This window comes from Drosophila melanogaster, chromosome 2R, assembly GCF_000001215.4.
Source record: "Drosophila melanogaster chromosome 2R".
Classification (NCBI taxonomy): Eukaryota; Metazoa; Arthropoda; class Insecta; order Diptera; family Drosophilidae; genus Drosophila; species Drosophila melanogaster.
Window position 1 is genome coordinate 3128034 of NT_033778.4, and position 27704 is coordinate 3155737.

At 40.1% G+C, this 27704-nt stretch overlaps 1 protein-coding gene across 1 annotated transcript in view; it reads left to right on the top strand.

The window, feature by feature from the left end:
• The window catches only part of dpr21 (defective proboscis extension response 21), a 124513-nt gene that overhangs the window by 61535 nt on the left and 35274 nt on the right, over nt 1–27704 (top strand). The window lies entirely within an intron of this gene.

Below are 27704 nucleotides of genomic sequence, written 5' to 3' on the forward strand. Positions count from 1 at the left end.
GCCCCTTATGGTTATGGTCATCCCAGGGCCCAGGCTGACCAAGCTGCGGTAATGGGTTTTAAGCCCGATTCTTCCCTCCCGCAGCTTGGCGTTTTTGTGCCGTTGGCACACTCCGATTAGTAGCATTTTTTGGTGTTACTACCGAAGTAGGCCAAGGAGACGGTCCCCAAACTCTCTTGCGACATTTCTCGCAGTCAAGGCCTGCGGTATGTTAATATTTTTGGGTCTATGGTTCATGGTTCCCACGAGTTGCAGAGAAATAAACGGTCCGCGGCAGAGATCCGCAGTACCCGGGTAAGGCTAACCAGACCGGACGGACGCCACTTGCCCGTACTGTTCTGGAATAGATTTTCTCAACTGGTGGTTATAGTTTATTAATTGGATAACTTCAAAAGTGAAAATCTTTCCAGGCATTTTATTAAATTTAATAATTCGCTTTAAGCACGTTGTATCAGCAAATTTTAACATGCAAAGTCAAAAAATTTAAATAGAATCGTTCTAAAAAGTAATGCAAAAACAAAAAAAAAAAGAAAAAATTGAGTTCGTTCTAAGAAAAAGAGCAAAACAAAGCAGGAAAACAAAATGTGTAAAGAGTTTCTTGACAGTCTCAAAAGTGTGTAAACTTGGAATTTGTTGTTTATTTTCTTGTATATTTTATATTTTTAGTTTATTTTTTTATTTATATTTACTTATTATATTTCATTAAAAAATTAGGTTTAATAAAGCAAAGAACTTTTAATTCTTACCTTTAAAGTCAAAAATTCAATTTATTTCACAGTGTGTAAACAGTTTCTTGACAAACTGTAAGCACCCTATATGGTCGGACACCCAATACGGTGTTCGGGAATTAGTTTCTACCATTATGGACGAACGTAGAACGTGAATGTTTTCCCCTATACTTAATTCTTCGGTCTGATCCAAACTCCTTCATGTTTTTCTTTTTTTTAATGTATTATGGCTAAAGTTGGAATAGAAAGCAAACATTAAATTCGCGGTCGTTAAGTTGGACGTATGCTTTAAGTGGATATAAAAACATATAGAATCGCATGCGAAAAATCATTCAAGTAATACCCAAACACAACGGACCACATACTATAGAAAGTGTTGCGAACTTAAGGTATTTTTTTAAAAATGTCGACAGTTTTCAATATTGATATTTAATAATTTCATAATATAAACCATTGGATTAGAAAGAGATAAAAGAAAAATAAAAAGGCACACATACATTTTTTCCCCGCTGTGTGTATTTATTTAACACTGCCCTTTGCGGATAAGCATTAAATTTGTGAACTTAACAATAGATTGAATACATTGATTTAATAGAAAAACTTTACAATAGTTATTTCGTTTATGAAAGTTTAAGTTCCCGGGTGGGACCGGAGAAGCCTCCTGGTGGGTTGACTGGAGTCTATCAAGTTTCGTGCTAGGTTGTTAGGGTGGTCGTGAAGCCTCTGCATTTACCGCCTGCTGCATAATTTAATTTCATTCCCCACCCAGGGATAATTGAAACTCGTGAATTGTGGCGTTGTCGTGGAAAAGGTGAGCGCTATCGGCGGTGCGAAGAGCTTTTTTTCAAACGTTTGAATAATTTTTATGTTATATTTGGAGGCAGTGCCCCCCAGTTGTATGCAATAGGTTTAAATTGGCCTGATAATCGCCTTGTAGATCAGGAGCTTAGAGGAAGTTGGTAGCATTGATCGTCTGCCCATCAGCCAGTAAAATTCTTGGACTCGGTCCTCAGCCTATCTGCGCTTTTTTAGCAGTGTGGTCTCCACGTTAGTCTTCTGATCTAGGATTGAAGACCCTTTAAGACTGACTGGAGGGCAGTCGCCGCATCGAGTGGCAATGGTGGTGGCGGTAGAGTTATCGCTGTTGACCGAGATATTTCACTTTTTGTCGATTTATTCAGCAGATCTAGTTGGATCCGCTGGGAGGCCTCTGCTGGAGTATCGGCTATAGTTAGGAATGCATGTTAGGGGCTGCCATTATGTGCTGGCTCGGTATCACTGGCAAGTCGTCCTTGTATGCGTTCTATAGGAGCGGACCGAGTACGCTTCCTTGGGGAACACCTGTACCTGTAAAAGACGGCGAACCTTCTGCCATCCAAGAAAGACTTCAATAACTTGAACTATAGCTGGGACAAAAGGAGACCGGGGTGCAGAAGCCGATCAAAGACCTACTTCATTCAGAATTACTGCAAGGTAGTATTTGTTGTTCTCAAAGGCGTCCAGGATGTATTGCGTTACTCTGTGGACTTGCTGTAATGTCCCGTGGCGCTCCGGACTGAATCACTTGGGTGGTTGGCTGATATAAGGTGAAGTAAGATCTGTCTGAGAAGTGGGCTTCGGAGATAAGTAGTATGTCTGCTTGGTTTGTCTTGCAGTATCGCTCGACCTCGGGCCTGTTTGCGTTTTGAACAGGGTAGGATATAAGCACATCGATTGCTTATATCTATGTATTCTTAATTACATTTTTACATATACAGTTGCGGTAACAATAATAGCACCATAAGCACATTTCGTGTTTGTCCCAGCGTTTCTCTATTTTCTGACACTTTTTCATCATTTTACTCACTAAACTTAAATACTACAATGATTTTCAATCGAAATAAAAAAATTAGTAACAGATCTAATGGATATTTTAAAAATAATTAGTAAAACAAAAAAAAAAACCTTCAAATTTAGGCGGTAACAAAAATAGCACTGTTTCTCGTAGTTTGCTAAAACTAAAAAAAAAAAATAAAAACAGAATTCAACAAATGGATTATATCTTAAGAACTATGTTTAAAGAATCTTAATATTTGGTTGCGTGACCTTTGTTGGCAATGACAGCCGCGCATCGTCCTGGCATGGAGTCCTCCAAGTCCTGGCACCGTTATTGAGGAATTTTGCTCCATGGATCCTTGACCAGACCCCAAAGATCATCGTTTTTATTGGGTTTGGCTTCAGAAACCTTTTTTTTCACGTCCGCCCAAAGGTTTTCGATTGGATTCAAGTCGGGTGACTGAGCAGGCCAGTTCATTCCTCGGATCGCTTTCTGCTCTAACCACTTTCGAGCTTTCTTGCTCGTGTGTTTTGAGTCGTTATCCTTTTGAAATGTCCAAACCAACGGCATTTCATCCCTGCCATATGGCAGCAGCACATTTTCCAGGATATCTGTGTAAATGTGCTGATCCATGATGCTTTGAATCTAATGGATCGGACCTACTCCATAGTATGAAAAGCAAGCTCATACCATTATGTTTGATCCCCCGTACTTTACCGCCTTAAAGGTGAAGCGAAGATTATATTCAGTTCGTGGTGGACGCCGAACATAAGACCAAGAGCCTTTCTCACCAAATAACACAATTTTGGTCTCATCTGACCACAAAATGTTGTGCCACTTCTCCACAGGCCAGTCGTTGGGAATCTTGGCATATTCGATTCGCTTTGCCACATGATTAACAGCCAAAAGGGGGACTTTTCTTGGGCTGCACGCATTAAGGTTGTTTGGTCCTAAGCGTTTGCGAACAGTTTCCACGCTTTCAGCTATCTGAAGCTCCTTCTTCAGTTCCGTCGCCGGCTTAAAAGGCTACTTCCTGCCTTGCCGAACCAAGCGCTTGATCTCCACGTTGGACATTGAGGGCTTTCTTCGCCGTGTTTCGTTCTTTTCGACAAACAGCAGTGCTTTGCTGATCATTTTGCTTGAACAACCGACAATGCAACCAATTTCAGCGTATTTTTTATTTATTATTTGTATGCAGAAGGCATGCATATGTTATGTGTAGCTTTTGGCGGTATTTTGGGTATTTGTATATTTATATTTATTTTGACAAAGTGTCACAATGTATTGACGCTAAGTTATACCCAATTATTTGTTGTATTGGTAGGGTATATTGCTACAATATGCTACACCTCCCTTTTAAAAAAATGACGAAATACATGTAGTCATTTAGTTTTAGTGTTAATATATTGTGTTACAAAATATATTTTTTGAAATATTGATTTGATTCATATTATTTACTTAATTATAAGCAAACCATTGCAAAGCATTTGGGTGTAATGACAAACAAATTTTATTTTTTACTCAAGGTCGTGGCGGGCACGCCCGAAGCGGAGGACCTCTTTAGAATCAAAACTAACGAAGCAGCCCTAATAGAGGCAAACAATAGGCAGGTGGTAATAAACACAGAAAAGCAAAACCATATTAACCAAATCACAGACACAGTAAACAGAATCCTCAAAGAGAAAAGGGACGGGTTGGTTGACGCCGGCCACCTTTTCAAAACCCTCTTAGCCAGAAATAGAATACTAATTTCATGCTCACGATCACACTCGCAAAAAACAATATGATAAATCCAGTTATTTTTAATCACAATGACCTTAAATCTATCTTCGACGAACAGCTCACAGAGGTCCCCATAGTTAGTCTTATGGATGTATCTAAGATTAGGATTTTTCAATCTAATATTTTTATCCATGTAATTGTTCAATATCCTAAAGTTAAGTTTATTTGTAAAAAAGTCCTGCTCTATCCTGTTGCTCACTACCATACCATGTTACAAATTGAAGAAAACGTCTTGGCGGAATGTGATGACGGAGTCCCAGCAGTTTCAGATTGCGCGTCTACCAACTTGGCCACGTTCTGCAAAAAGGCGAAGAATTTTATTGCTTTCCAGCCTGCCGAAAGACCTCGAATATTTTGTTGTCGCCATTGAGACGCGCGACACTTAGCCGGACTTCGAGAGTATTTGCATAAAGTTGAAAGTAGAAGGCGAAAGAAGAGGCAAGAAGAACATAGGCGCACAAGCATTGATTGCTATTACGAGTCAGCAACGAAACAACGGTAAAAGAGATAAACCAAAAACGAAATTCTATAAATGCGGCAAAAAATTTTAAAACGGAAGGATGAGGTATTCGAAAAGTTTGTTGAATTCAAAAAGATAGCAGAGCGACAAACAGGAAAAATGTTGAAGTCCATTCGGAGTGACAACGGCACCGAGTACGTAAACAAGGCATTTAATCGATTCCTGAAAACAAATGGAATAATACGGCAGCTGACGACGGCATATACTCCACAACAAAATGAAGTTGCAGAGCGCGCTAATCGGACATTGGTTGAGATGAGAGATCTGGTGCAGTCTGGCCTTTGGTTCAATTGCAGTGGCGCTAGACAAGGGCAAACTGAATGGCAAATTTTAACAGAAAGGAACAGAATACCGTATGGTAGGGTATTTAAGGGCAGCCAAAGCGTATCGACTGTATGACTCTGAGAAGCGGAGTGTGATTGAGAAGAGAGATGTCCTTTTCAACGAGAGTGACAATGTGTCTCGGCAAGCTAATGCTGAGATGGTGGTCTCCGACTGACAGTTGGGTGAAAGTCAAAATGAGTCGACAATTAGCACAGGCCGTATTAATGCAGAATCTGGAGAAGCTGTTACATACAAAATTCCTTAAAGTAATATTTAAGGGAATGTATTGTATGCATACCGTATAAGCAAGAGATGTCCAGTCAACTGATGAGAAATTTACCAGTTTATCGAGTAACGGCTGATTACTCGTTTCAAAATACTGGAATCGACTACGCCGGACCGTTCCAGATTCGCTGCTCAAAGGGAAGAGGCCAAAAGACAAGGGGAATGGCACTGGAAGCATAGCTACTGTGCTATGCTGTTTATTGATATTGCAAGCTACAACTGCGACAGAAAATTCGGAACCTCGAAAACAGGCCAAAGAACTTGGGATAATGTACGACATCGACACAAAAGCTGCAATTATGGTGAACAAAATTGGTAAAATTGAAGTCGCTACATCCAGTTGGCAATTATTGTTTTATTATGACATGCAAGCCTATTTTGATGTCATAAAACAATTAGAGGACTTCCTGGAAAAATTCCGCTTGGTTTGCGAAAAAATGGGAGACTTCAATGACTACTGCGATTCCTTCGGCACGACAATACGGACAAAAATTGACAACATCAAAGAAAAACACAAAATACTACGGCACCGTACCAACCGAAAGAAAAGGTTTATACTGTTCTTTGATATCGGAAATTCAAACAGAATACAGGAAAATATGCAAACGATCATAAAAAACAAAAAACATCTAATGGAATGTGTTGACAATCAGACCTCGGTCATCAACGCCACGGAAGAATTAGTAAGAGCAACTACGATAGAAGCAAACCGGAATTTGGGAAAACTGACCCAAGAAGTCAATATTATTGCAGAAACCATGAAGGAGCACTTTATGGTATATAAGCAGTCAATTAAATTCCTTATATTATCAAATCAAGTGCGAAACTGGATTGAAGACGCAGAAAGCCTACAAGGAACAGCGATCTCAATGATAACGTACATTAGTGAAGAAAGAATTGCGTGTAACAAAATGTTGGAGGAGCTCGAAAAAAAAACAAAAATTAATACGAAAACAAATGCTACCGGGTGGAAATTCAGTTATACAATTACAACTGATCTATAAACTGATGAAGGCACAAGCTATGTTGAAGGATAATGTCCTATTCATTGAAGCAAAATTGCCGATATACAACAATCAGGAAACGGATCTCGTTGATGTAATCCCAATACCACTGTGGACAAACGGAACAAAGCTTATTCCGAAATAGAATTCTACATTTTTTGCGTTCAATACAGACATAAACGCATGTCACCTAATGTCTGAAATGAAAATTAACCAATGCAGACAAGAGGATTCGACAACATGGCTTTGCGAAAATAATTGGGCATGGAAAAACGCGGATGATCACTCTTGCGAAAGATCACCATCGAAACCAAGCAAGGCACACTCATGCGAAATGATGGAATTCCAAGTCAATTCATTCATCAAAGAGATAAGTGGATCCAACCGTTGGCTATTTATCATCAAGTTATAAGACTGCCCCAAGGCATTATACAACTACTGGCAGGATGCACAGCAATATTAGGGGATACAACAATAATTACTCCTTAAAAAGTAATTTCGACAGCGTCTGAAATGTCTATCTTCCCCAGTTTAGACATGATAAGTAGGCAAACTATAAATATGTTTTATTTAGACCAGATTCGCAGATCTACGAAAGATTCAGATGATGAGAGTGCAGAGGAAGTCCTGCTAAATCCTGAAGCTGTACGGGTGGGACCCGGTGTGCCGAAACTAATTCACACGGGCAAACCTGGACGACCAAAAAAGTACAATTTACTTGGTGCAATGGTTGCAAGAGACGTACCAATTCCATTGACGTACGCAGAGGAAATAAATTGCGAGTATGCCTCCCAATGGCGTGAGGCGATGCAGCGTGAATATGAATCTCTGGTATCTAACAAGACATGGCAGATCGCAGAATTACCGAATACCCATAAGACGATTGGATGCTAGTGGGTATACTGTGTGAAGCGTGATGCTAAAGGCAAGGTTGTTCACAACGGTATGGTGTGAACTACAAGGAGACGTTCTCGCCGGTGTGCAGATTGGAGAGCATACGACTTGTTTTGGCGATGGCATCGGAATTAAATCTCTATGTACACCAAATGGATGTATGCACGGCATACCTAAACAGCGACTTATCAGAAACTGTATATATGCAACAACCGGAGGGAGATACAGTAGGCAGCAAACCTGGACAAGTATTGTTATTAAAGAAGGCTATATATGGATGGATTGAAGCAATCTGGAAGGGAATGGAACAATAAACTGGACAATGTGTTGCGGTCAATTGGTTTTGATCCAATGAGCAATGAGCCCTGTCTATATAAAATGAGTGGCAAAGGTAATAACATTGGTAATAATAACATTGGTTTATGTTGACGATTTCATTATAGCATGCCAGAACAAATAAGACCTCGTTAACATAAAATCATCGATTTCAAGAGTGCGTTTGAGTGTGTCGATAAAGGCCCGTTAAAGCTATTTATGGGCATGGATATAGAACGTGATGGAGAACTTGGCGAGATCACGTTGGGGCAAACTCAATATATTCAAGACCTATTGCGGAAACATTGCATCACTGAGTGTCGACCTGCAGCAACGCCGTTAGATACAGCATACCAAGTGGCATGTGATGGGCAATGTACAAAGGTAGACGAGACGGCATATCAGTCAGTTATTGGAGAGCTGATGTGGTTGGCATTGACGAGTAGATCCGATATTTTGCACTCGGTGGCAAAATTGGCACAGCGGAACAAGGATCCGCATAGCGAGCACATGGCTGGGGTCAAACAAGTTTTGAGATATCTTTCAGTGAACTACACGCTACACTACAAGAAGTGTGGGCAGGCGTTGGTTGGCTACGTTGACGCTGACTTGGGCGGAGATGAGATCGACCGCAAATCCTACACAGGCTATGTTTTCTTCCGATATCATGGAAATCGGAATCAGCAGTACCGAGGCAGAGTACATGGCATTGTCAACGGCGTGTAAAGAGGCAATTGCTATGAGACGGCTTATAATTGAACTTGGCTGCTGTGATGTCGAGACTCCAACCGTTGTTTACGGCGATAACTTGAGCGCGCAAAAATTGGCAAAGTACCCTGTACATGACCAAGGACCAAGCATGTGGATATACATTATCATTTTGTTTGGGAGATTTTGGATCAAGGTCAAATTGTTGTAAAGTATGCATCAACAAAAATAATGATAGCAGATATACTAAAAAATAATTTGCATAAGAAAAAATATGAAGGTTTTGTAAAATTGTTAAATATGAACTAACAATTGTAGGATGCTCGCATTGAGGGAGGATGTTAAAAATCAAGCCTTGTTCGATATGAACTGCTATGCACGCATCTTATACATGCATATATTTAAGTATGTATTTATCATTAAATACATAATGGAATTTATGTTGCAAGTGCAATAGCGGCATCCAAACTTGTACACATTCGACTTCTAAATACAACTAATTTTGACCAATTGGTCAAAGTAAACAAAATCCAATATGAAAATCTAAAAGATTATGACATTATGACCAGAAAATAGAAGCGAACAAGTACTTTCAAAACTAATGATTTTATTTTTTTTTTCAGAGCAATTTAAAATTAATCAATTACTGAATTATGCACAAAGTATAGTGATGTGTTCGGACTGGAAACCGAACCAATATAAACAAAAAATTTTATAAACAAACATTAAGACTTAAAGATGATGAACCCATTTATATAAAAAACTACAGAAGCCCTCATAGCCATACAAATAATGAGCTGCTGTCTGACTGGATTCGAGCCGGAGTGCTGAATATCCCGTGTGACGCGTTCACATTCGAGACTCCCTACGCACGTAGTGATATCGATGTGACACTCACCAACGATGCAGCATGCGCTACGTATGACTGGAGAGTGGATGAATGGGATCTTAGTAATCACAACATTATCAACGTTGCGGTTACGCGAGAACCACCAAACACAGTTGAGAGCTTTGCCCCTGTGCCATCCTGGAACTTCTCCGCTGCACTCTGACGCCAATTTGAGGATGAGGTTACAAGACTGGTTTCGGAACTCCCGGACGAATTCGCCGACACGCCGTTGGATGACCAGGTCTCTGCAGTGCTCGTTCGCGCGAGTTACCATGCCCAGCATTAACCCCCCTCAACAACCACCTCCGCCTATGAAGCCCGCCCGGTAGGCGACATCAGCAAAGTGCCAACGCTGTATATATATATATTGATCACGAGCTACCATGCCAGCATAGCCTCGTCCCCCGCTACCTGAAACTCTGTTGCACCCGATGATGAAATCGGCATGAACACACACACACACACATATTCACACATACTGCGTGGTGGCGACGCTCTCGACGTTGAAATTAACATGAACCTACACACACACATACACACTGCGTAATCGCGACGTCCTCGTCTAGACTCGCTATCTAGAACTAACGGGATCAAAAGCACTGCTGCTTGCCCGTGCGTATACATTAAGAATAAAGCTTTCATCATTCTTGATCTTGACACCAAACCGAGCAGTTGATTTATTTAAAGTGGCAAATATATATAACCTACATATATCATAAGTACACAATAAAGTCATTATTGACTCCCATCACATCAGCCTGGGCAGCAACTAACTAAGAGTAGAGAAAGGAGGACCCCCGATCCAACGGAGGCACCCGTAACTCGCGCAAGCGACGATGCTGAGCGACTTGTCTCTGAGTTGAGGGTCATCTCAGCTCAGTACAAGAAGCTCATTCTGAAGGTCAAAGAGGATAACTGGAGGCGCTTCGTGGGAGAGAACAAAGACGATCCATGGGAGCAAGGCTTTAGGATTTGCCGTGGCCGCAAAAGAACAACCGAACTCGGTTGTCATCGCTCATGTGGCAGGCAGTACGTAACCTGGCACGATTGCGCGGGTGTTCTTCTTCGGATGCGCGTGTTCTTTTCCCACTGTCACTCCTGATGAGATTCCACCGCCGCTTGAATGCTCTGAGGTTGATGCTTGTGTCTCAAAGTTGAAGAGCAGACGCTCTCCCGGCATGGACAGCATCACCAGGGTGATATTCAAGACGGTGTGGCGTGCCATTCCCGAGCACACCACAGCGTTGTACTCTTGCTGTATCAGAAGTGGAGCTTTCAGAGCTTAATTTGAACACACCGCGTAATATGCGCATTTCTGCGCATATATGAGCGCCGTAGTTGTAATCCTTCGATTGGAACATGCCACGTTAAATAGGTACAGAGAGATCTGTACGAGTAAGGGGTATAAAAAACAAGAAAGAATGCTAAAGTAGAGTTCCCCGACTATCAGATACCCGTTACTCAGCTAATGGCAACTCGAAATTTTATAACTTTTCTGGCTTATTACAAAAAACTTGTTTATTCGTTGGGCATAAAAGGTTTGGGTGTTTTTTTTTTTCATATAGACAAAATTAATCCAAATTTACAAGATTAATCAAAAAATCAAAAATATATATATTTACGAATTCAGACCGAGAGTTTAATAAAAAAAGAACACAATTAGGTTTTTATGTATTATTAAACGTTTTTATTATTTCCAATAATAAAAGAACTAGAGCCTTTGGATTATGACTAGGTTGGATAATTGACTTCGAAGTTGAAGTGGGCTTAGCAAGATTATCGCGATTGATGACGTACTCAGAACTGAACTAGTGTATAGGGACATATCTGGGTTTTTATAGGCAGATTGGGATAGCTTAAGAGCGAAGTTTAAGAGGATGAAGTTATCAACGTCTATTCTCCCGAAAAGAGAGGTGTCTATTCTCCCGTGAAGAGAGGAGCTCACGAAAAATAAGAGTAATTGGAGAATCCTGAGACGATTGTGTGTGCGGAAGTTTTTGTTATTCCAGTTGGCTCGCCTAGGTGCCTACCTAGACTGCGCAGCGACAACGGCAAGAACTTCGTTAGAGCTAACAGGGAAGCCAGACACTTTAGTGACGGGTTCGAGATGGAAGAGATTCAGAGTGAGTTGTCAAGCAGAAATGAACCAGTGAACCCGTCTGAAGGCGGAGTATGAAAGACATTGTGCAGTGAGTACTGCGTCATATCCTAAAGGAAGTTTCGCCAAGGGACCATGTATTGGAGAGTCTCTTGATTGAGGCGAAGAATATCGTGAATTCAAGTCCACTTACCCATTTGAGGCACCGTTGACGCCAAATGACCTACTCAAATTGACCACCCCCATTTTTCGGATACGCCTGGATTGGATTGGCCCAAGGAGGGTTCTACGAGAAAGCAGTGCAGGATTGCTCGCCTGGCCCACAAAGGCCTCCTGAATCTCCTCGATCTGATCGGGGCTGTCGTTAGGCGGAGCATAGCAGCTGTCTCTTACTTACCCGCATAAGTTAGGCTGCCAGTTGCCGAACGTGTAGAGGGCTGCACACTTGATAGCTGCTTTACCTGACTCGTTTATGATCATGGGGGATGGTCCTCATCCATTGACGTAAGGTTCGCTTAGGAAAATTATGTCAACATTGCGCTCCGCCGCAGTCTGAGTCAGGAGGCTCTGAGCAGTTGAGAAATGATTAACATTTACCTGGTTTACGTTAATATGGGCGTGCATTATAGTGGCTCTTAGCTTCTTTTAGGCTAGCTCTATAGATCAAGCACGCAAAGCTAACTGTCGAGTGGTTTCTGTCTACCTCTCTGCTGCAGATTAGGCATTTGGATGGTGCAGCACAGTGAGGACATCTCTTTGAGCTTCTAGATCGCTTTTAAACTTTGGAACGCTTATGCTTTATCTTGATCCACTCTGCGCCCGTGCTGGAATTCTTGGCAACAGATGCATAGCTGCCTTGCTTGGACTCGCTTGCTTTGATTGTCACCTTTCCTTTTCCGTTGCTACCAGGCGTATGGTTCCTCGGCTTGGGCGCATGAACTTTCGGCACTTGCCCCTTCTTCACCTGCGCATTGTGTGAAGCCTATTTGCTAGGCCTTTTTTTATGTGTTTATTTTTTGGCAGAAATTCGAAATGATGACCTATCTTCACCAAATTTGGTTTGTGTTACTTTTTACTTCCTCCAAGATGGTTCACATAGTTTCAAGTGATTTGGTCAACTTTCATATAGCTGCCATATGAACGATCTGGCCGATATGCCATAAAAATATTTACCTTACCAAAAAAAAAATTTTTTTTGTATCTGTATTTAATTAAATATTTTATTGATATTATATACAGAAAATCAAATAAAATAAAATCATATTAAGATGTATATGATGGTGTTTTTTCTTCAACTTGTCCAACGATCTATTGCAACTTGGCAAATGTTTCCTTATGTAATCAAAGAAGGACTTAACTTTTTTATTTACCAATGAAATAGAACATTCATTTAAATTATTCTAACCAATTCTTTTAAAAATATGCTGCCTAACTGCATCCTCAGAGCGACTATTGTTGCTCCAAATGTCTAGCAGCTCTGCATGCCCAAACAAGTATTCATCTACAAAAACGTAATTTTTTCAAAAAGGAACAAAAAGGAGCATATGAAACTAGTTGTATAATATTATAAACATTTTAGGTAATAACTTGCCGTTAAAATTTTTTTTAAGTGGTTTGCCATACAAAAGTTATATTCCACGAAACACAGCTACATTTGTTAAGTTGACTGTAAAAAAGGCACATAAACAAACACGATACAACTACACAAAAACATATAACATACACCAAAATGTTAGTGAACTACAAATCTACATACCTGTGCTACTGTTTTCCATGACAACACTTTAAACTTTTTTAATTGTCTGAGGAAATATAAACCACAAATGTTGCAACATTTTTTTGACTTTCTGCCAAAAAAAAACACATAAAAAACCAGTGTGCAATGGTGTCAGCAAAGTTATTCCTTTGTGTGCCCACGACGTGTTTATTCTTTTGTAAAAACGATCCAATTTTAAAGGAAGAATTTATAAGTCGACTCGAACACTTAAAAGCTTCGTTTAATAACGGAAATCAATTACAAGAACAGATAGAAGACATTGATTGTGGCGATGAATTTGGCGACGAGTTGAAAGAACTTTGTAAAGTGATCAAGTCAAACATAATTACTATGGTAGTTGCCTTGAAGATTGCAAGCGATCAGCTGCTGTAGCCCCAACTCGTGCGGGACTTCAGAATTTAGAATTGCCAAAATGTAGTGAACATTATTTGGGGTTCAAAAAGTCATATGCCTTTTTGAAACTTTGGTTCATAAAGACGTCAGCATTCCAGTTAACGAAAAATTGAACCACTTAATTTCTGGCTCTCTGGTGAAGCTTTAAGAACAGTTAATGCTTACCAAGTCACCGAGAGCAATTTGGAAAAGGCACTGACCCCTTTAAGAAAGGATTACGATAACGAATAATATTTCAACATTGTTTAGTCTTCCGAGAGTGCCGTATCAGTCCGCATCCTCCTTAAAAAACCTCGATACTGTTTCGTCGATTTATGGTTCTCTGTTATCTATAGTAGACAATACAAAAATGTCGAATTCAATGTTGATTTATTTGGATCTTGAAATCGATCTCTTGTTACCATCCTGATCAAACGGTGAAAGTCAGTGATTGTAAGGTTCCAAAGAACCTACCATTATCAGACCCTTATTTCAACAAGTCACAAAAAATGTATATGATTATACGAGCAGAATCATATATATATATATATATATATGTATATGTATGTATATATATATATACAATATAAATACAATAAATATAATATTATAAAAATTTCCAACAATTAAAGAGGGTTTGGCAAAATTTTTTTGCAAATGGATAGAAAGGCCAATAAATGTGGAAAAATTTTGAAAAATTTTACAAAAATGTGGGAGTGGCAGTTTTGTGCGGTTAGCATGGCGCTAGAGTGGATAGATAACATGGAATACATAGAATTATGTAAGAGCTTAAGCATAGAAAACATAACCTCCACTGCACACCACCATCAGAAAGTAGGTGAAGTCGAAAAAAATAAAGGAACTTTTTATAATAACACCGACTAGGATTAATACAACACGCTCTACGGTAAATAAACATTGTACATATGAGAGAGTAACAATTTAAATTTAACAATTTAATTTGTATAAACAGCAGAAAGGTCATCTTTTATAAGAGGATTATGCTGCGGAAATCCGTGTTTGTGGTCACAAGAATGAAACAGAGGCATTAACATCATTGCTTAATATCCGATTTTTACGATTATATATTAAAAAAAGAGGTTTTTTAGAGCTTAACAAAAGCCCATTTAGCCCTTTGACCTTATCCCTTCAAGTGATCCCATCGAGTCAATTTAACTGAAAATATTTAGAATATTTGGATAATAGAAAATATTAATATATGTCGAAGAGTCATCAGGACGCCCTTCTTCCTCTTCACTATTCTCGTTATTGTCTGCGCAACATTTTCTGGCGCGTGGGCGAGGCATGTCTGTTCTGCGCAATGACTGAAAACTGACTGACTCGATCTCTTTTCACAATATTAGAATTATGCGTAGTTCTTAACTCTACACGCATTACCAACACATTTTGGAAACCCACTCCAGTCCGCATACATCAATACTAATGCACACCGCATTTTTCTGTACGCTTCCGTTATTCGTGCAGACATCTACTTCCGTCCGCTCCCACCCGTGACCAGATTACGTTCGGCAGAAACTCTAACAGTTCTCTGCCGCGCATCAAAAGAGTAGAAAAGGCGCCTGTATGGCGCGTGCCCAGCAGAAACGCGCAATTGCTAGAAATGTCGTTAAATTTAAATGATCTGCGACATATATAACAAGAAAAAACGCTGTATTCGAGTTCCTCGACTGTCAGGTACCCGTCTAGGTTTTTTTATGGTTACATATACATTTGGTAAAACGTCTATGTAAGCTGCATGTTTAATCTCAAATGTCTGGCTTTTATAATTCGAATTATACATACGGACGGATTGCCAAACGGACATGCCCAGATCAACAATTTATCATGATCATAAATATACAATATACATATACTCTCTATAGGATCGGAAACGCTTTCTTCTGCCTGTTACATACTGTTCAACGAATCTAGTATAACCTTTTACTCTAGGAGTAACTGATATAAGAACGGCATAAAAGGGCATCAGAGCGCCAAGTTAAAAAAGAAAGCATGTGAGTCCAAAAAACAGGGAGAGAGAGCAAGGGAGGCGCTATAGATACTTCCTTGCATATAAGTGTATTATTTGCGAAGTGCAAAAAAAACAAGAGAGAATGCCATAGTCGAGTTTTCGGAAATGGGAACACAAAATGTAATAAAATGAGAACAAAACTCTAAAAGCTTAAGGCTGTGGGCGTGGCCAAAGATTTTTTGATATACCGATAGAAATTGACAAACAATTAATCAAAGAGTGGGTGTGTCAAAAAGATTTGTGGCAAATAAATAGTAATTTCAAATTATTCCAAAAATGTGCAGTTCTGGTTTATTTCTGGGAGTTAAAGTGGGCGTGGCAAAAAGTTTTTCGGCAAATCGATAGAGACTAATAATAAACTTACAAATATCTAAACATTTTTCAAAACTGTGGGCGTTCGAGTGGGCGTGCCAACAGGGGTCAACAAACTTGCGCTGCTTCTATGTCTCTAGAATCTGAATTCTGTTCCGTTTATGCAATGTTTATAGGAGCAGAAACATATTTCGAATTGTTGTCGGTCAAATTAAACAAGGTCCTGATTATTGAACTTTACAAAAGACCTTTCTTCGTTTGGTTCTCGCGAAGATACAAGTCTGCAGTCCCGAAAAAAGTTGTAAATTATTCCAGTTGTAGTGAAAAGCTTTAGAATCGATTGACAGCACACCTCAAAAAGAAAAGAAAACTCTGTCGCCTCAGCACAAGATATGTGACAGGTTACAGGAAGACTACTCAGGTATTTCCATTAGTCTACCGTTTAAGTCTGATCTTCTTCGAGGCTGTTAAAAATTAAGTCTCAAGTGTCATATGTCATAGGTTCTTCAAACAGCAGGTTTTGAATTGACAAAGTGGTTTTCAAACTCACCTGAGGTCATTGCATCTGAGAGCAAAATTGTTTCTTCTGTCATGGGTCTCCCAGCGACAAAACGAAACAAAAAACATACTATCAGTGACATCGAAGCTGTTGGACCTCTTCGGCTTATTAAGTCCGATTCTCATTAATGGAATGATCCTATTGGGATTAGTCGATTGCGATGCATTTGGAAACAGCTTGAAATATGCTTAAACACTAAAAACACTGTCTCAATTGGATGAGATATCTATTATTCGGTTCGTGCATACCAACCCAATGTCACCGGTACAGTTTCATTCCTTTGCCGACGCATCCATGAGAGCTTATGGAGCTTGCTTTTATATTCGTAGCTAAACTGCCAAAGTTTATAAATGGTCATTTTTGACCTCAAAGTCGAAAGTAACGCCTCCCAAGACCTAAACGCTAAAAGTCTTGAGTTATGTGCCGCTTACCTTCTCGCAGATCTCTGTCATGGAATCAAACCCTTATTAAAAGTCCCTATCGAACGATTTGTTACTGGTCGGATTCTGAAGCTACTTTTCTGGACTCGATCTCATCGATCTTCGTTGTCAACATTCGTTTCGAACAAGAATGGTCAGGACATGCTACATGGCGGCATGTTCGCACAAAGCAGAACCCAGCAGATATCCTTTTTAGAGGTTCCGTCGTGCACGAAATTGAGCAGTCAATCTGGTTCACTTGACCACTATTTGTGATGGACAAAGAGGATATTTGGCCCAAGAATGCACATTTCCAGCTGAACGATGAAGTCTTGCGTCATGAAGCAAGGAAGACTGCAGTCAGAATGACCACTGCTGTGCAAACTTCCAATTTGTCGGATGTCATCGAGGGATTCTCGTCACCATCCTTCGATCATGTGTGCCCTGTTTTAAATGCTCGAACTGATGACACAAGTGATAGGGAATCTACTCGCAGATGGACTCCGTACTCTCCCATTTGCGATATGTCGCGTTGATTTTTGTGGCCCTTTCTGTACGACATCGAATATTCGAGGAAGGCTTGTTTTTTTTTTTTGCTTGTTCTGAGTTCAAGGCGGTCCAGATCTAATCCTCTTTTTAGGGTCATTGGTCGACGAACATGTCCGCAGAAAGTTCATTGCGACAAAGCGACGGATCGAGAAGCAGTCGGACGTAATTCATGGATTCGCATCTAGAAGCGGACTGTGTCTTCATAGTTGGCATGTTTACAAATCATAAATTTAAGAATTGCTGGCGGCTGCGAGACCCAACAGAATTATTAATGAGCAGCAAACGCAGGTCATTTACTGCTCTCTTCGACGATCCTGCTGCTGAATGATCCTTCGGTACGCTGATTGGGCTTCGGTAGACAATCCCAACGAAAACCTCTCCAGCTGTCCATATACTCGACGAAGTCCATCTTGATCAACAATGGATGAAAAGGAGGACGTGAGCTAGATGGGTGTCCTGGTCTTTGGTGTGCGGAGATTTTCCAATTTTATGTATGTTCACTACCTGAATATTGAAGTTCCTGAAGTCTGAATAGTACAGACACAAATTGTTGTTTAACGCATTTTGCAGCAACAGCAAAATAATTAATGTTTAACCTAGCATAAACCATACGTGATCCTGAAAACATAAATGAAAATTTTACTACTCAAATAAAAACGAGAGAGAATGAAATAGTCGAGTTCCCGGACTTTCAGAAACTTCTTACTCAGTTGGAAGTGCGAGAAATTTCTTGACATCAGACAAGATTAACTCAAACTTTTGCCTTTATCATTGAAAGAATCTTATTAATCTTTTACATGATAACAAGGCATTAATCGTAGTCGACATAATAATTTAAATTGATGCAGACTTAGCAGTCTTAAATCTGAAATCTCCTCTTTTTTCCATTTGTCACTTTCAGACTTTTAACAATATATATATACTTACGTAGTTATTAATTTTTTAGTCGAATAAATGATCCGTCAATAACAAAGACAAAGATATGAAAGATAGATGCTGATAGATATATGCTGAACCAACTTTAAATCGAAAACACGAACAATTTCGGTGAACGTCTTTATTTAAGAAATGTCAGCTTAAGACTAAATATACAGAGTTTTGAAGCACAACAAATCATGCGCTTAGGTGTAAGCAAAAATGTGAATTGGTTTCATGTTTCGTGTGCAAGATTGTATGTGCGGTGCAAGATTGTATGTACAATGCTTATGTAAGCGTAATATGTGAAGCATATTATGCTACTATATAGTAAAATATCCATTCTACACCCACAACTCCCCAACCGCACACACTATTATAAACAATCACACACTCACATTAATGTCTAAGTACGAAATGTAATCAAAGATCGAAAGCCCTTCGATTAAGCTTAGTTGTTATTTACGCACAATCAAAGTACAAAAGTCCGAATTCCAAAGTCTAGACTCTGTGGCGAGACACATCCACGTCCCCTAAATATCCGATCACTTGGCGAGACAACGTCCACGTGGGACACAAAAACATACAAAAATAAGTACAGTTCATGCCAACTTAGCGTCAGGCCATACGCCCACATGTCGCTGAGAGCTTGTTGCTACCGAACAACAGGTTCGATGTGGTCTTCTGACCTCAACAACGTGTTCGGTGTAGCATACGAACAGCGATGACGCCAACGGTTGGCACACAACGACAGCTATAGGTCGCATCGCCATGCTGGACGCGAATCGGTTTGCTGTTTGAAGTCAAGTGACGTTTCGACACGCTGGACGCAACACAAATCGGTTCGAAGAGGTCACTGAAGCATACGATGGGGTTGTTGTGACGGTTGTCTCAACCAGTTTGTGCGAACATGCATAATTACGAGCTACGTCACACTGTACAACATGGTACAGTGGTTCGAGAGCGAATAAGGCAATTTTTAAACAAGATGACTATGTGGCATGGCGAACCGCAGCAGTTAACGTCTTCGAAATCTAAAAACCATATTTGGGTAGCTCTAGAACCTACCAGGCCGTAGGAATCATACGCAACAAGGTAATAGGCCCCGCGGGAGTAATGCTTACGTCACGTAATACAGTACTAAATTTCGATGCTATAATAGCTAGAATGGACTGCGCATATGCAGAACAAACTCCAATCGAGGTAACGCAGCAGAAAATGGTTACTATGCGTCAGGGGGAACTTCCTGTAAAGACTTTTTATAATGAGATCGAGAGAAAGCTAACTCTTAATATTAGTAAGACTTTGTTGTCTTATGACACAAATACTGCCGCTATCTTATATAATAGATCACGGCAATGCTTTGAACGCTTTTGTGGCCTGGTTAAAAAAATCAGTCCGACATGTAGTTCTCTCAGCTGCGCCCAAAGATTTGCCATCAGCAGTGGCTGTGGCTCAACGGGCAGAGTCTTAGCCTTAGCGGACCCAAACGAGTCCCTTCCCTTTATTATAAATGCGGTCGCCACGATCCGCACTGACGGGGAACCTGTATATTCAAAACTTTACCCAATATCCGATGGGTGTAGCCGATTTCGTCAATACGGAGGTTAAACAACTTTTAGCAGACGGAATAAGAAGGCCATCCCGGTCGCCTTACAATAACCCAATTTGGGTTGTTGATAAGAAGGGTTTCGACAAAAAAGGTCATAGGAAGAAACGTCTCGTTATTGACTTCAGGAAACTGAATCAGAAAACAATTGATGACAAGTATCCTATAACATTCATATCGACCATACTGTCGAACATTGGAAAAGCTCAGTACTTCACGACTCTTGATCTGAAGTCAGGCTTCCATCGAATTGAGCTGCCGGAGCGCGATCGAGAAAAGAGAGCTTTTTCGGTCAACAACGGGAAGTATGAATTCTGCAGACTTCCTTTGGTTTAAAAAATGCCCCTAGTATTTTCCAACGGGCCATAGATGATGTTCTGAGAGAACACATCGGTAAAACTTGCTATGTCTACGTCGATGACGTAATTATTATCTCCCAAACAATGGAGAGTCATGTCAACGATTTAAACACGGTTCTAAAAACTTTGTGCGATGCAGGTATGAGAGTGTCTGTAGAAAAACCTAAGTTCTTTGAAGAGAACGTCGAATATTTGGGATTCATAGTGTCCCGAGGGGGAATTAAAATTGCACCTGAAAAGGTTAAGGCTATAAAAGAATTTCAACCTCCATCCACATTGTTCAGTCTCAGGTCATTTCTGGGATTGGCCAGTTATTATAGAAGCTTCATAAAGGGATTTGATAGCATCGCAAGACCTCTGACGAATATTCTAAAAGGTGACACCGGAAAAATTGGTGCAAACCACTCAAAGAAAGTCAAACTGGAACTGACCAACGAGCAGCGAAAATCATTCGAAAAACTAAGAAACATCCTGAATCTGAGGATGTCATGTTGGCATACCCAGATTTCACTCAGCCATTTGACTTGACCACGCCTCTGGAAGCGGCCTGGTGGCTGTTCTTTCAGAGAAAGGTCGTCCGATCACCATGATTTCTCGCACGTTACCCGGAACCGAGATTTCAATGGCAAGAAATGAACGAGAACTACTAGCAATAGTATGGGCACTTCAAAATCTTAGAAACTATATATATGGCGTAAAGAAGATAAACATCTTCACCATCAACCACTGAACGGTTCAATGTCGGATAAAAATCCGAATCCCAGGCTCAATAGGTGGAAAGCGTTTGTTGTTGAACATAGCGCACAAGTGTTCTACAAGCCGGGGAAAGAAAACCACGTAGCCGACGTAAACGCTTTAGAGTCAACAAAAAACCTGTAACTTGTTTCAGGAACCAAATAGTGATCGAACAGGCGTATTTCCTGTCTGTAAAGTCAATCAGTCAATTTTAAATAAAAAACGCGTCATATTGTGCGACTTACAGACCGCACAACATTGCTTCGCTCACTAAAAGATTTAGTAAAAATAGATGTCGTCAATGCAATCCACTGCGAGCTACCTATACTCGCCTTCATTCAGCACGATTTAATCGTCGCTTTTCCCTCGACGACATTTAGACATTGTAAAAGCTTGGTCACCGATATAACAAACAGTACCGAGCAAAGGGAAATTATGACCACGGAACACAATAGGGCCCATAGAGCAGGTCAGGAAAACGTAAAACAGGTCCTTCGAGGCGCCTTTTTTCCCAAAATGGCCCAGCTAGCGGCGGAAATCACCGCAAACTGCAGAACGTGTTCCAAAAAATACAATCGTCACCCAGTGCAACAAACCATAGCGGAAACACCAATTCCCGGTTGTACTGGGGAAATTATCCACATAGATATATTTTCAACTGATAAAAAGCATTTTCTTACTTGTATCGACAAAATTCGCTATAGTCCAACCAATCGATTCAAGAGCAATCGTAGATATCAAAACTCCGATACTACAACTAATAAATCTGTGCCCAAAAATAAAATCAGCTTACTGCGACGATGAAAGGTCTATCAACTCACAAACCATACGAACCATCCTAGAAAATAGGTATGGTATGCAGGTCTCAAATGCGCCCCCGTTGCACAGCACATATAATGGCCAAGATGAGAGATTTCATAGCACCCTAGCGGAAATCTCACGGTGCATCAAGATAGATCAAAACATAACCGAAGCGACCGACCTTATTCTATTCGCAACAATAGAATATAATAAAACTGTCCACTCGGTTACAAATAAAAAGGCCTAATGAAATAGTTAACGCTATTCCACACAGTAAGAGACAAAATCGAAGAAGCTCAAGAGAAAACACTTAGGTACTCAAATGCACACAAAGGCAATAAGCAATACCAAGTATGCGAAGAAGTCAGGTTAAAAACCAACAGGCGCCTGGGTACCAAATTAACGCCACTCTGCTCAGAAGAGGTCATCGAGGCTGATCTGGGCACGACAGTGCTTATTAAAGGGAGGGTGGTCCATAAGGACAATCTTCGGTAAGAGGGTGCCCAATTTTATTTTATATTTTTTATAAATTTTTTATATTATCACCTTTTTGTACTTAGGTGACGTTTGTTACTCTCTATATTTTATATTTTTCGCACTTAGGCTAGGAGACTTGCTACTTCCGTTAGTCCTACTGACAACTCCCTCCTGAACCATAAAACTAAACGAATACTCACAAGCTAACCACATACCAATAATGGACGGAGACATTACTTTCTGGGACGAATACGGTTACATGGGACATACAACGAACGTTACGTCGTACGAGACGTACGCGGACGAGACGAAACACTCGATGGATTTCTTCGTGAAGGAGCACATTGGACGGGTACTTGAAACGGACTTGGAACAAATAGAGACTCTTCTGGACACACTGAAGATACGTCACCGACATGCCCGTACTCTTTATTTCATAGGGACTGCTTTGAAAGCAATAGCGGTGACACCTGACTCTAACGACTGGGACCAGGTGAGGTTTAGACAGGGACAGCTAACGGACTCGGTAAACGGACAGATAGATATAAACGACAAAATACAATTGCAATTAAACACACTGACCTCACCCATGAATTCTATTTTAAAATTGGACAGCTTAGACACAGAACATTTGCACGAGACGATTTTGGCAAAAAACCGTGTTGTAACTCAAGAACTTGAAACTTTAATATTTGCTATCACCCTTTCCAAATTAAACGTAATAGGTCCAATAATTAGTCTAATAATTTTGAATGACGTCGACGATTGAAAGTAAACATCCCACAAACGTTTGCGTGTCAGATATTTTAGACGTAGCCAGCAAAAAAACTTTTCAAAATCGGGACCTATTGTACTTTTTAATAAAATTTCCGAAGCCTTTGTTAACTTGTAGAAAAATAAGAATATTCCCGGTACAGCATGAAAATAGAATCTTAGATTTCGAGGACGGTAGTACGGTTGCGGATTGCGGGACGGAAACCTTCGCCGTCAAGGACTGCAATGTATCACCACCTTCTGCAGGAGATCGAAAGCGCCAACCTGCGCACAACAACTCATCTCTGGCATGGTCGCCCACTGCAACACCCAGCCTGGACACTTGGACCCACTCACCATGATCGACTAGGGAATGCTCATCACGAACGATGTAACGATAAATATCACCGACGAAAAGGGAATAAGCCGGATAATATCAGGAACTTACCCGGTATGATATACCGAAAAAATTAAAATAAACGGCACCCTTTACGTTAACAATATCGGAACATCAAAGAAGAAAGCCGCAGTTTCAGCTATGGCCCAAGTAAACGTTCTGAGACATATAGAGCGCCTTACTCTGTCCTGGAAAGAAAGATGATGATCTTTCTTATCTACCGTTTGAAAGCCAAACCAACTAAGACCATTGAATCCGAGGACGAATTCATCTTAAGACAAGGAGGAGTTAACACGAGCAAGTCAGAGGGGTGCAACGACCCGCCGAAATGCCATCCAAGACCGGATGTGCCAACAACAACGTCGACGACGCTGAATCAGCCCAGTAACGCATTTCACTTTAGCGAAAGCGATGTGCAGGGGTCAACGTGATGCGAGGCGGGCATGTGCGCGCTATGTGACTATCGAAGGCACGAGGCGCCGACTAAGCGCTTTGATAAGTCTTCTGCCTACAACCGAAGACTTGGCGGCCCTAATAAATTCGATTTGTAGTTAGTTCGTAACAGACCAGAATTAAGAGCAGTTGACTCTAATAAAAGAACCATATAATAATACAAACGTATTAGGTTTAATTTGTATAGATGTAATTAAGAATACATAGAATACATAAGACGTAGATACTGGTGCAGATATCTCACTTTTAAAAGTTAATTCTGATAACTTCCAAATTCAGGATGAAAAAAATATAAACATCCAACTAAATATATTATTCCACATGAATTTCATTTGGTAAACTCAAATTTTTCAATACTATGTGATGGAATAATAGGCATTGATTTTATAAAAAAATTCAATTGACAACTAGATTGTTAAAAATCAACCCTAGTTCCATATGTCGATAAATTGCGACTCTGGTATGAACTGCATATATTTAAGTCTGTATGTCTGTGCAGTAGTATAAATAGAAGTGTAAGAAGACAAGAAGATGTTCAGTCACAAATAAACCTTCAGGGGTGCTGAAACAGGAATCTGTGCCAGAGGGTGTGGATTGTCAAGGCTTGGATCAGAAGGCCTTGGCGACGCTAATATTGAGCGTGAAAACCTCACAATTGGAGTATATTAAACACGGTGTGCATTCTTTTGAGGCGTGGATAAAGTTAAGGGACGTACATCAGCCAAAGGGACCGGTGCGCAAGGTAGCGCTGTACAAGAAGTATTGGATCTCAGGATGGCGGATGGTCAGAGCATGTCCAGCCACATAAATGATTTCGTCGGAATTTTTGATCAGTTGATCAAGGAGAAGTTGATGAGAAGAATGAATCGATCAAAACCTTAGGACTTCAACGGGATCCGAAGTTTTCGGCAGAAAACCCAATGCTAACACGCATAACAAAGCGGTTAGTGTTATCACAGTTGTCCAGAATTTTCGACCCACTAGGATGGTTGGCACCTGTAACGATTCAAGGCAAATGTTTCATTCAGGAACTGTGGAAGTTACCGATGACTTGGGACGTTAAATTGGAATCCAACTTAGCTATCTGGTGTATGGAATATGCTAAAGGTCTATCATATTTAGAAGAAATTAGCATTTCACGCTGGACTGGATGCTCCAAAGGTATTATGGAGCTACATGGATTCTGCGATGCATCAGAGAAAGCATGTGCAGCGGCTGTGTACACAAAAGTAAGAGTTACTTTGCTAGCAGCAAAGAGCAAAGAGAGAGGAAAATCGCAACAGCCGTCACATCTTACGGCTGAGGAATTAAAGCTAGCAAAGATTGCCGTGGTAGAGATACAACAACAGCTAGATTTTGGACACGAAGTCAGACTACTCCAAAACAAAAGATCATTAGACCCAAAGAGTAAGTTACAGGCGATAAATCCGTTTTTGGATAGTGATGGCGTAATTCGAGTTGGTGGACAATTACAAAACGCAATGATACCCTATAATGTAAAACATCCAATTATACTGGATAGAAACTGCAAAGAATGCTCATAAAGAATCTCTGCATGGCGGAATTTATTATTTCGCATTACCATGAAAGCAATCTTCATGCCGGACCTCGAGCTCTTCTGGGTGCAATTCGATCCCAATATTGACCTATTGGGGGGAGGAAGACGGTTACCAAGGCCGTGAACTGGTGCATCAGATGTTTTCGGATTAAGCCGCGGCTGATAGAGCACCTTCCCAAGGAGCGCTTGGAAGGATCTCACGTTTTTGAGGTTCCTGGTATAGACTTCTGCCGACCCTTCTTTCACAAGTCGTATACTCGCAACAAGCCCGCGGTTAAATGCTACGTCTGCGTATTTAAATGTTTTGCAACCAAGGCAGTGCACCTGGAGCTGATCAAGGATCTCTCAACAGTTGCGTTTCTGTGCGGACTCAAGAGGTTCATATGCACCCGGCGGAAGCCGAAGCAAATTTGGTCAGACAACGCCACCAACTTTGTCGGCGCCAAAAATGAACTATGACTATGTCTTCTTATTTTTTTCTTTGATATTGTTATATTGTCTCTTTCTTCTATCTTGTTTACTTTATAGGGTCCCGTATATTTAAAATCTAATTTATGACCTACTTCATTTCTTAATACAACTTTATCTCCTACTGTTATTTCTATATTTTTGGTTTGTAAATCATAGTTTTCCTTATCTTTTTTTTATTCTCTTCAAGCATAGTTCTAGCTCTTTTATATGCTACTTCTAATCTATATTTTATATTCATAAACTATTATAAACTAGTTCATATGGACAGTAATCATGCATGACTCATGGTGTTGTGTTGAAACAATATACAAAATATTGTATCCAAACGTCCCAATCAGTTTTGTCTGCAGAAATGTATGAACGAATGTATTCATTGAATGTTCTATGACTTCGTTCGATTGTCCCTAAAGTCTGGTGGTGATATGCGGTGGATGTAAGATTTTCAATCTTCATATATTTACACATATCTTCAATTACCTTGTTTTTATACTCGTTACCCATGTCCGAAATGAACGGGTTCATTGGACCGTACTTTAGTATACAATTTTCGAATATAGCTTTGGGACAGTATTTGCGCTCTTGTTCGCGACAGGTATGCCTACCAGATATTTTGTTAAATCACATATTAGTGTGACGATGTATTCATTGCCATATTCTGATTTAGGTAGTGGACCAATGGTATCCACTATCACTATATTGGGGTTTCTCTGTTATTCATTGGGCTCTTTTTATGTGTCGTTGTTTTCGACATTTGGCATTTATGACATCTACGTATGTACTCTTTTATATGACGAGTCGTATTTTTCTAATAATAGTGTCTTTTTATTTTCGCTAGCGTTCTTGTAATGACTGTATGACCTCCTTGAATTGGATCGTCATGAAATGTAGACAGTATTGATTTTATCTCTTTTTCAGTTTGTATAAAGGTCACCGGCTGGAGTAGCGCTACTCAATTTCAATTTTTCGTTGCCCATATATTTGAAAGTATCTATTGAAATGTATATAAAGATTTCACTCGGTGTCAATTTGAGTTGGCTGATATTTAGCATACCTGCTTGCATTTCTAGCCTTTGAAAGAACTGACCTAAATCTAAAGTATTGGTATATAAATCGTCGACATCAATTCTCGCAATATCTTTGTTTCCTCGTTTTAGTAAACAAATATATTCAGTTATTCGCAAGGTCACTACTTTTCGTACTTCATTATTTATAATGACTTCGTGTACGTTGGGCTTAGAAACATTTTGGATACTTTGCTTAGGCAATTGTTCCTTATTTGTTACTGTACAGTTTTTATCATGTCTACTTTGTGGCCTGGTAGTGACTTTCAGGACTTTATGTTGCATGTCTTTGAGTTCTTATATATTTATACGCAAAAGTGCGTCTGCTACGAAATTATCTTTTCCCTTTAGGTATTCTACAGTATTCTTCAGGCCCAATGAATTCCCGCTAGTTCTTATTCTGTTGAATGAACGAGACGCATAAGATATTGGGAGCTGAACATCGTCACGGTTTTGAGTTAGAACCGCCCCGAAAGCTTGTTTACTAGCATCCGTTATAATGAAAAATTCTTTGCGAAAATCAGGATATTGAAATATCCTTCGAATGCGTTTTGGCATTCGCTTGACCATACAAAAGGAACATTATTTTTACCTAACCTAGTTATGTGCCGTGAATAATCGGCGAAGTTCCTTATAAATTGACGATAATAGTTGCAGAATGCTAAAATCGTCTTGCGCTGTCCGCATCATGAGGGACAGGATAATTTCTGATGATGTCAAATTTCTTGTCATATG